The following is an 11,156-nucleotide window of genomic DNA, read 5'->3' as shown; positions in this document are numbered from 1 at the left end:
TAAGATAATTCTAAATGTTACAGTGGGTCAATGAATAAATTTTTGGAGGATGGCAAATTATTAGAAGTAGGACCTCTCCAAAGTACTGAAGAGCAGTGGTGTCTCTCTGAAGACTAAGGTGCATCTGATACAGGCCATGGTCTTTGCTATCACTTGTTATGCATCAGAGAGTTGGACAGTGACTAAGGAGGATAGAAAGAGAATTGATGCCTTTGAGCTGTGGTGCTGGAGAAGAGTATTGAGGGTACCATGTACTTAGATAAACAGATTCATCCTGGAAAGGGTTAAACAGGGCGGCTTCCTGGAGGCAAGGATTCTGAGGCTCCATCTAACATACTTTGGACAAATTGTAAGGGGGGACCGGTCTATGCTTGGGAGGATGGAGGGGCAGTGCAGGAGGGGAAGGCCCTCTATGAGGTGGATTGATTCAGTGTCTGGCATAATCAGGATGGGTGTATCAGAGGCAGTGAGATTGGCACAAAGAGCAGAGTTTAGGGTTGTTGTACATAGGGTCACTATGAGTCGCAAGTGACTCGATGGCACATAACAACAATAACAACAGTTTTCTTGGGCAATACAACAGAAATGTGCGTTGTTAGGTAGGGTCAAATACACTCTAACTCTTAGTGACCCTATGTCCACCTGATGGAAATGTGGAAATATTGCTTTATCCTGCATGATTTTCATAATTTCTTTGTGCTGAAGTTCGCTGTTGTATGCTACTGTGTTAGTGTATCTCATAGAGGTTCTTCCTCTCCTCTGATCTTTTCAAGCATAACATCCTTCTCCAAGGTCCCTCATGACAACTTGTCCAAAGTGTGTTAGATAAAGTCTCACTAGGCTGATCTCTAAGGAGTTCTCTGGTAACGGAAGAGAGATTTGCTTGTTCTTGTGGCAGTATATTCAGTACTCTTAGCCAATACCACAATTTAAAGACGCCCCTTCTCCTTTGGCCTTCCTTACACCTTGCGCAGCTTTCATAAGCATATGAAATAATTGAAAATAGCATGGTTTGAGGCAGATGCATTTTACTCTTGATCTGTAGCTCTTTGAAGAGGTATTTGACAGCAGATTTAGCCAATGAAGTTTGTCCTTTGATTTCCTTTTTTTATGAGAAAAGTTTGTATTTAGAATTAGCCAGCTGGGCTCAGTTTTGTTGACAGCATCCAAAACATCATAGTCACGAGCAGATTGACCAAAAGCCTTCTTCTCTCCATCAGGCCCAATCAAGGTGTTGACCTTGGCCACATCAGTGTCACAGACATGCTTCTTCTTAGCTTGTTTGATTTGGTGCTTGTTGGCCTTGACATTTCTGGTGAACCCACGTGTGTTGTTATCTTCTATCTTCCTAATGGCTGACTCAGTGGTCAGGGGAAACTTGCTGGTGGCACAGTGGCCAAGCTTGTTTCTCTGGAGGGTGATCTTCATTTTTCTGGGGATATTTGGGCTGTTTCCGCAGTCTAAAGTCTTACGCAACCAGAAGGTGAGTGATGTGTGGATCTTCTTTTTTAGTGACTGCAGATGCCCTTCAGGACTGCCTTTTTGACTTTAAACATCTTTGCTCTGACTTTAGTGTTGGAAGGGGCAGGAGCTTCCTTCGTCCCTTTTGGCGCCATTTTCTTAAAAGAGCTCTTTGTCTTTTGATTTGTTGTGTGCTGCTTTCATGGATGTTAGTTTTGGATCCAAGTAAATAAAATCTTTGACCCTATCAGTGCTTTTGTTACAGGAAAACCATGACGTTTGTTGCATTTTCTCCACTGATTGCATTGTTGCTTACTAGGCAGGTTGTGAGGATTTCTGTTTGCTTGATGAAGAGGTGCAATTCATACAGAAGACTAAATCTTTGAGCTTCTTTAGTACATGCATCAAGTCATCTTCAATTTGATGTAATTATGTACTTTACATTGTTCTATAATAGTTCTGGTAGCCTAGTAGGTAGGGAGTAGTGTTAAAGGTGGACAGTTTGAAATCTCCAACCGCTCCATGGGAAAAAGATGAGCATTTTTCTCCCATGTGAATTACAGCTTCTGGAAATCTAATGGGGGGTCAACAATAACTCCATTAGAGTTCCAATTAAACAGCAAAGTTCTTATTAGTGTTCCAATTAAACAGTAAGGAGTTGAGCTGAGTTTGATATTGTTGTATAGTATGTGTTGAGGTCGGCATTATTACATATTGCATGTATTACCTAATTAGTAACTTAAAGGCAGACCCTCATGACTAAATGTTGTAGAAAATGTTAAAGTCAACAGTAAATGTTAAAGTTTGAACTTAAATTTTAAAAATTGTTGTTAAACATTGGGATCAACCTTTGGTCTGTAGGGAAGAAAAGGCAGTTGATTGTTTCCAAGGGTTTGTGACTTAAATGTGCTTTACCTTTATGAAATAAAAACTTAGAAAAGACAAAATGGAACATGATTTCAAGGCCTTTAGAGAGAATTAATGGGACATCTTAATTCTGAATCTTTTGATATTTTTTTCTGAAGATATTGTAATTTGCTCCTGCAGAACATCACATTGACCTGGACATGCATGATACAGTAAAAAGAATTTAGCTTTGAAGTTAGTCCTGGCTCTTGCTCTGCCATTTCAGTTACTTAATCTATTTGAATCTCAGCTTTCCCCTTCTCGGAAATGGGAACAGTAATGGATCAACTAAGTCAACTAAGACTCAAAGTAATGTTATAGAGATTAATTTCAATGTATTTCATTTCTCACACCAACACCAACCTACAGTAGAAATTTAGTCCAGTTATAATTCAGATTGATTCAGTTTTATTTCCAACTACAAATGTGATGTTTCTTCCTGGGAATTTAACCGCCAATGCTTGGTCTGATCTTATAAGTGTGTTCTCTAGGCTGTCAAATGGTAGACCACGACTTGAGGCACCAGTCAAAAGTGTAGGGGTACCCATGGCATCCAAGATTGGGGATATTTGCTTCTGACTTGCTAGCTACAAATTTAGCCGTTTCCTACTATCCTCAGAATATGCCAGTCATAAACTTGTGAGTCTCCAGGTCCTCCTCACAGCTGACTTACCGATTCCCACTACCCTTTGTGGTTTAAGAATTAGTTAACATGACTCACAGAACTCATGAAAGCTCTGTTGTTGTTTTTGTTGTTGTTTGTATTATAATTTTATTCTAGTAAAAAGAATACAAGTGTGGAGACCTAGAGGCTGAAGTCTGGAAATGTTCTAACTGGGACTCTGTATTTTCTCATATTCATCCATGTTTATCACCAAACAGAAAGGCCAAGAAGCATCAGAGGCCAATGCCTTTACTGAAGCTTCCGTGGTTGGTGGGATGGCCCACTCCTTCCCTTCTCTATGGTTGAGCTTCAAGGTTCACGCCCTTGGGGTGGGTCTTTTTAGCCTAACCTGACCTCACCTCATTAGCATAATCATTATGTCATCACTGTGATCTGGAGCTTTCATCAAAGACACTTTTAGATTTTAGAAGTTATCTCTTAGGAACCGAGGAAGAAGAATGCTGAGAGCAAAATTAATTATAAAATCCATAAGTACTACATGCAAAATAATAATAATGGATACATAGAACTTCAGTGATAGTTTTACACTTTTTTTTTAACCTTTTCTTATCTTAAAAAATAATTTATTAATAAACTTGCCTGAGTGGCATCCACATCCTAAACAACATGCCTCTGGAAAGTCTATAAACTTTGAGAAATGACCATAGTTTGCGAAAGGCTTCAGATCTTTCATTCATAGGGTTGCTATGAGTCGTGCTCAACTCAACAGCAATCAACAACAACAACTGAGAAAGAGGGGATAAATAATGTATACTGCATTGAAACAGATGAGGGAGAGAACTGTTTAAAAGGGATATATGATTAGCTATTCTTGTCATGACAGGAGTCCAGAGTAAAGGCTGTACAATGGACTGGACTTGGGGGAAGGGATTGTATAACAATGAAAGAATGTTTCTTTTACTTTTCAAAGAGAAGAGCCAGTTGGGGGGAGGGGTGAGCAGGGAGAAGAGTGCAACAGTGAATGAATGGAAACCCTAAGTCTCTGTAAATTTTCATTAAAATTAATAGTAAAAAAGAACTGTTGGTGGCATAGTTCATTGTGTGTTGCTCTGCTAAGCAATTTAAGGCCAGGAGCTAGTCCTCTGGAGAAAGATGGGCAGTCTCCTCCAGTAAAAATTTACCGGGTCGGAAATCTGATGGAGCGTGACTGTGAGTTGGAATTGACTCCAGGACCCGAAACACAAAGACTAGATTAGTTAAGGTTCCTAGCTCAAAGTCATGCCTTCTGGCAGTGAAATATCAATAAGAAAGGCTGCAAGCATAAGACAATGTGCACACTGAGTCATCCTTCCTGTTGGAGACCACTTTCTACCCAAATTTGGTCACAGTGTGCTTTCGTGAGGAGTCAGGAAGCAGGCATAGCAATCCAGCAATCCAGAGGTCAGATTCCATGGACCTGGAGTCAAGAGCCAATAGAACAAGTGGTTTCTATTTCCAAATAGAAGCTCTCTACCTACATTTAAATTCCACAACTCAGCATCAGTGAGGGCTAATGGACATGCATACCTCATTAAACATATTCTTCTTGGCAACAGAAATTTATGAAGTACTAACAGCATTGATGGTAGCACTGAATGGAATAAATCCATTTGGAAATGGAAATTTTGCCAAGCCCTAACATTTAAAATCTTGTAACAACACAGAAATAAAGGTAGGGCAGGGATTAGGGACTGCATTTGGTATGTTGTTGATGTATACCAGTTGAGTTGGAATCGACCCATAGCTGACCTTCCAGCTGGTTTTCAGAGACAGTAAATCACACGAGAGGAGATTGTCCATCCTTCTCCTGTGGAGCAGCTGGTGGATTCTAATCATGTGCATTTGAGATTGCAGCACAGCTTCTTACCGCTAGGTCACCGGAGCTCCAGGTATTTTATATACTATATTAAAAAGATATGTTGAACTACTATAGTTCATGAAATATGCATCAAGTTACCAGGAAGTACTGAGTCTTAGTTTTGTGAATAGTTTCTAGTCCATTAAATTCTGTTTTTAGATCAAATAGTGGAGAATTTGTGGTATGACAGGAATTGAAGGCCAAATCACATGGTCCTTCACGCTATTTTACCCCTTATTTAAGAAATCTTTCTAGTGCACTGGTTAAATCCCAGTCGGCTAACTGGAAGATTTAGCAGTTCAAACACACCAGCTGCTCTGTGGCACAAAAGTACCCATTAATTTTCTTCCACAAGGATTACAGTCTGGAAAATCATCGAGGGCAGTCCTATTCTGTCATATAGGATCTCTGTGAGTTAGAATTGATTCAACATCATGCAGCAGGCAACCTTTTATTTTGGATGAGATTAAAAGACTGAATGGTTGTGAGTGAAGATATGACATGATTAGGATTCTATTTTAGCAGTATCAGTGGGTGTTGTTTTGAGAAGAGCTATTGGAACAAAGAACTGAAGCAGAAAATCTAGTGAGGAGGTTTTTATGAAAATCCAATTAGCCATCATGGGTTCTTAGATCAGGAGGATGGTGGCATTTGAGACAGTAACAGATCCTGAATTTATTTTGAAGATGGAACCAATAGGATTTCTTGTCACACTGATTGAGAGAGTAAAAGAGGAATCAAGAATAACCACAAGGTTCTGCCTTGAGTAACTCAATGGAGGATATTCCCATCCTCTGAAACGGGGAAATCTGCAGAGGAGCAGAGTTTCTGGGGGAGGTTCTGGGGAGTTAGGAGTTAGATTTTAGTCATGTGAAGTTTGTGAAGCTTATTAAATACTGATTTGTGTCATTGAGATGGCAGATAGATATGTAACTGGGTGTCGCTGACTGTAGGTAAAGTTTGAAAATCAGCGAAACAAGCCAGATGACATCACTCAAGACATGAGAACACATCCAAGACTGAGCCTTTGGGGCCTCCAGCATTAGCTGAAGAGTACCCCAAGGAGACTGGGCAAAAGTAGCCCAGTGGGGAAGGCAAAGAATCAATAGTCTTATCCTAGAAATCAAGTGACTGTACAATGTTTCACAGAAGCAAGCAATGATCAATCCTGCAAAAAATGTTTCTGATCAGAAGAAATTAAGATTATAAATTGACTAATGGATTTATTTGATAATGTGAAAATCTCTAGTGACTTTGATTAATGGCCTAAATAGAGAGGTTGACGTAAACAGGTTTGCTTTTCATCTCTGTAGGACCAACATAAGGATTCAATTAATTGGTCACACAACATATACATGAATTATAAATTAAGATAAAAATCAGTGAAGCAATCTAATCACTTGTTGCTATGTGCCATCTGACTTGTGGTGACCCAAGGAGCTGCAATTAGCAGTGCACTCTTGTAGAGTTTGCTTGGCAGTGACCTTTCAGAACACAAGGCCTTCCTTTTAGGTGCCTCTGGTTGGGATCAAACCACTGATTTACAGGTTAGTAATCAAGCACTTAATTCTTTGCATTGCACAGAGACTCTTTTTAAATAAAGATATCATATGGCAAGCATATTGTGACCTTGAGACAATAAATGTAAGAGAAAGGACATGAGAGCAGAGGTCAATTGGTTCTGATGCAAGTTTGGCAAGAGAACAGATGGAATAGTCCTTACACTTCTGCCATTATATAGAGAAAGGGTGGGACCTGAGCCATGTCATAAACATGCAGTGTAAGTCTACACTACACTATCTTATAGTAAAGCATTTATTTGTTGTTGTTGTTGTTAAGTGATGTTGAGTCGCTTGTGACTCATAGTGACCCTACATACAAAAGCCCTAAACCCTGCTTTATCCTGTGCCAATCTTATTGCCTCTGACACAACTATCGTCATTACCCCAGTCACTGAATCAATCCATCTCATTGAGGGTCTTTCTTTCCTGCACTGTCCATCCACACTCCCAAATATGACGTCCCTCTCTAAGGACTGATCCGCCTTGCAACATGTCCAAATTATGTCAGATGAAGCTTCAGAATCATCACCTCCAAGGAGCCTGGCTTCACCGTCTGCAGAACTAACCTGTTTGTTCTCCTAGTAGTCCATGGCATATTCAATACCCTTCTCATAGCTTAAAGGCATCAGTTCTCCTTCTATTATCCCTAGTTACTGTCTAGCTCTTTGACACATAGCAAGCAATTGTGACGTCTAAACCAGGTCAGGTGCACCATAGTCCCAGACTCATATAGTGTGCATTATAAGTAGCCTTATTAAGGGGATAATATACAGACTGCCTGGATTTAGATGTACCAGGGGCTTCTAGGCATTGTCCAGGGACACAGACTGCCTTGAGTCCATTAGGTGTCGCCATTCGCCCTACTCTGAGGAAGTGACCTTGAGTCCTATAGAGAACATCAGCTGAAGTGCAATCCCTCTTGCTGAAATGCTGAGAGAAGAGGGATTCCTGCTTCTGGATAGTGAAATGCAGTATCCAGTGTGAATGTGACATGGTGAATTTAATGCTATAAGGGTTTCTATTAGTTGTGGCTGACTGAATCTTCATTGGTTCACTGGTATTCAATGAACTATTAGTAAATTATAGAACAAATAATAAAATAGTGAATGGCATAATATACAGGTATTTAAAATATGGATTATAAAATTATTTTCCACCACTTTCCAGTTTGGGAAGATGAGTGGAACAGCTAGATTCTACAAAGGTGTGTTTTCTGTTTTAGGCTTCGGTGTGGTCTATTGCTTGCAATTGGGTGTGAGCTGATTGGATTTAGCCTCATATTTTAAAAAAGCATTTGGTCACCAGTTTGGGGCTGTTTTCTGTTTTGGGAAGATGAGTGGTCTTAATTGTTTTCAGTTAAACCGTCTGCTAAGTAGTGTAACACTGTTCTGCCAATTTGCTGTACAGAGATAACTCGTGGTTGCTGTGATGGTAAACACTGTGATACTGGTGTCAGATGCAATAATGGTTACTCACGGTGGATAATGTTTGATGGAGCTCTCAAAACAGGCTTGGAAGCAGGAGTGGCACCACTTCTGAAATAGCTTGCCTCCAAAAACTCTATGCACTTAGAAAAACAATGAAAGTTATATGTGTTCAGAGCTTTTGTTCATAGGGTTGCTATGAGTCATCTACGACTCGACGGCACTTAACAATAATCACATGATTTAATAAATTACACTTGTTGTGTTTGTAGGGCAATGCATGTATGGATAGAGTTAGCACAAGTCTAGAAAATATGTGTACATGCTCATGCAGAGATGTCTGAAAGGTAGTTTACAAAACAGTAATAGTGATTATCTCTGGTTTTTTGAATGGTTTTTATTTTCTTATTCACTTTCTTTTGGTGTGATTTTTTTTTTAAATGGAGGCATAAAAATTGATGCCTTTGAATGGTGGTGTTGGAAAAGAGTATTGAACATACCATGGACCACTAGGAGAACAAAAATGTCTGTCTTGGAAAGGGGAAAACCAAGTTTCTCCTTGGAGGCTAGGATTTTGAAACTCTCTCTGACAAATTTTGGGCAGTGGCCAGGAGGGACCAGTCCTTGGAAAAGAACATTGTCCTTGGAAGGTGGAGGGGCAGAACAGGCAAGGAAGATCCTGGATGAGATGGTCTGATGTGGTAAATGATTTAATAGTGTAGGTATATTGGAGTAAATGAGACTGACTCAGGATAGGACAGGCTTCAAAGATGTTGTACGTGGGCAACGCGATGGCACATAATAGCATATTACATTTATGGTCAGGAAAAAAGTCATGTTGAGAGAAGAAAAAAATAACACATAATTGTAGGGGTGCTGGTGGTATAGTGCACAGTGTTCCCTTGCTGACCAGAAGGGAGGGCTGCCTTGAGGGAGAAAGATGAGCGGTCTCCTCCATTTACAGCTTTGGAAACAAGTGGAGGATCACAATGAGGAATGGCTCCATGGCACGGAATTTGAGTTTCCAATACACAAACACATGTGAAAATCAAACTAGATTATTTTCTCTGTATGTTCTGCCTTTATACACAAATATATGTGTGTGTAGATGGTTAACACATGTCTAGCATGTATGTGCATATGTTCCTGGCAAGATGTCTGAGAGTTTGCAAAATAGTGAGGCTGTTGCTATGTGTCATCAAGTAACTATGACTCAGAGACCCTATGTACAGCAGATTAGAAGTTTGCCCTAGCCTGTGCCATCCGTGTGATCTCTGATATGCTCGAGTTGCTGTCAATCCTTCTTTGTCAACGTCTTCCTCTGACCCTCCACATTTTCCAGTATGATGGATTTGTCCAGTGTCTGGCCCTCCCTGACAACATGTCCAAAGTATGAGAGTCGAAGCCCCTCTACCATTTCATCTGAGGAGCACTGTAGGTGAACTTCCTCCAAGACAGATTTGTCTGTTCTTTTGGCAGTCCACGGCACTTTTAGTCCTCTTCTCCAACACCACAACTCAAAGATATCAATTCCTTTTCTATCCTCTTTGTTCCTTATCCAATTTTCAGACGCATAAGAAGCAATTGAAAATACTGTGGCTTGGATCAGGCACACCTTAGTCTTTAAATTACGCCCTTGCTCTTTACCTTCTTAGGACATGTTATTTTTGTTGTTGTTGTTGTGTACTGTAGAGTTGGAACCGACCCATAACTGATCTTCTGGTGAGCTTTCAGAGGCAGTTAATCAGTCGGGAGGAAATTGCCCATCCTTTTTTCCATGGAGCAACTGGTCGCCTCGAACTGGGCATCTTCAGTATCACAGCCAGTTTCTTGCCACTAGGTAATCAGAGCTCCCTTAGAAGAGGTTTGGTGATTATTAATCATTCTAAGTAAGTAGTTATAATAATGTTGCATTCCTTAACAAAACTGATGTTGATTTTAGTAGATTTCTTCGTCTTTTTTCCATTCGTTGAAACTAATTGTGGATATATTTTTACTTTTATTAATTATTTCTGCACCCGCTCCAGGACATTTTGATATGACAAATAGACTGTACATATATTTGTACACTGTGGCTCTTTGTAGGCCAGAGATCATTATAATGTCTAAGAGACCTTCTTCACAAAGAATAATCTTTCTTTTCCACTCGGAGGCATCTTAATCCTGTTCTGAACATATGTATGGCACAAGGTGTGCACATTTTAGTACCAAGAAAGTAATGAAAAAACTCAGTAAACATGAATGTGCTTTCTTTCTCCCCCTCCTTATTTCTCTTGCATCCTATTTATGTAGTACAGTTCTTTGCTCCTAGCAAAGATCTGAATGTTTATGAAGTGACTGAACACTAAAATATTTGTTCAGAATCTTAGTAAGGAAGAAAGAGAAGGCTTGCATCCTATTATCACCATCTGTTCACTCAAAATTACAACTTCTCTAGTCTGCAGAGGTCACTATCCCACAGAAGCACCAAAGTCTTATTATAAGCACCCTCCCCAAATTCTCACCTGTGGTTCTCCCTACCATTTTTCATTAAATGCTGCAGGAAGTACTTACGAATTTCACAAGTCCATTGAGATTCATGTGTGTAGGGGCCACTTCTCTTGACTCCTCTGGACACGTATGCTCTTTTCATTCTGCCACCTCTCAATACCCTCTCACATTGCTACCCTCCTGATATCCAGCCCTTAATCTTCAATGTGAACTAATACTTGTTGTTGTTGTGTGCCATCGAGTCACCTGAGACTCAGTGACCCTATCTACAACAGCCCTAAACACTGCTCTAACCTATGCCAGTCTCACTGTCTCCTACACACCTACCCCCATTACCCCAGTCACTGAATCAATCCACCTCATATATGGTCTTCCTCTCCTGCACTGTCCCTCAACCCTCCCAAGCATGACATCCTTCTCCAAGGATTGGTCCCTCTTTGCAACATGTCCAAAGTATGCCAGACAAAACTTCGGAATCCTTGCCTCGAAGGAGCAGCCTAGTTTAACCCTCTCTAGGATGAACCTGTTTGGTTTCCTAACAGTCCATGGTATATCGATACTCTTCCCCAACACCACAGCTCAAAGGCATCAATTCTCCTTCTGTCCACTCTATTGATTGTCCAGCTCTCTGACACATAGCAAGTGATTGCAAAGACCATGGTCTGTATCAGGCACACTTTAGTCTCTAGGGTGACACCATTGTTCTTCAGTAATTTGGAGAGGTCTCTAACAGCAGACTTTCCCATCACAATACATCTTTTAATTTCCTGGCTGCTGGTGCCAAAAGTGTT

The sequence above is a fragment of the Elephantulus edwardii genome, unplaced genomic scaffold (assembly GCF_000299155.1).
Source record: "Elephantulus edwardii isolate Elephantulus edwardi_28Jun2011 unplaced genomic scaffold, EleEdw1.0 scaffold00007, whole genome shotgun sequence".
Taxonomy (NCBI): domain Eukaryota; kingdom Metazoa; phylum Chordata; class Mammalia; order Macroscelidea; family Macroscelididae; genus Elephantulus; species Elephantulus edwardii.
This window is presented reverse-complemented; position numbering follows the sequence as displayed.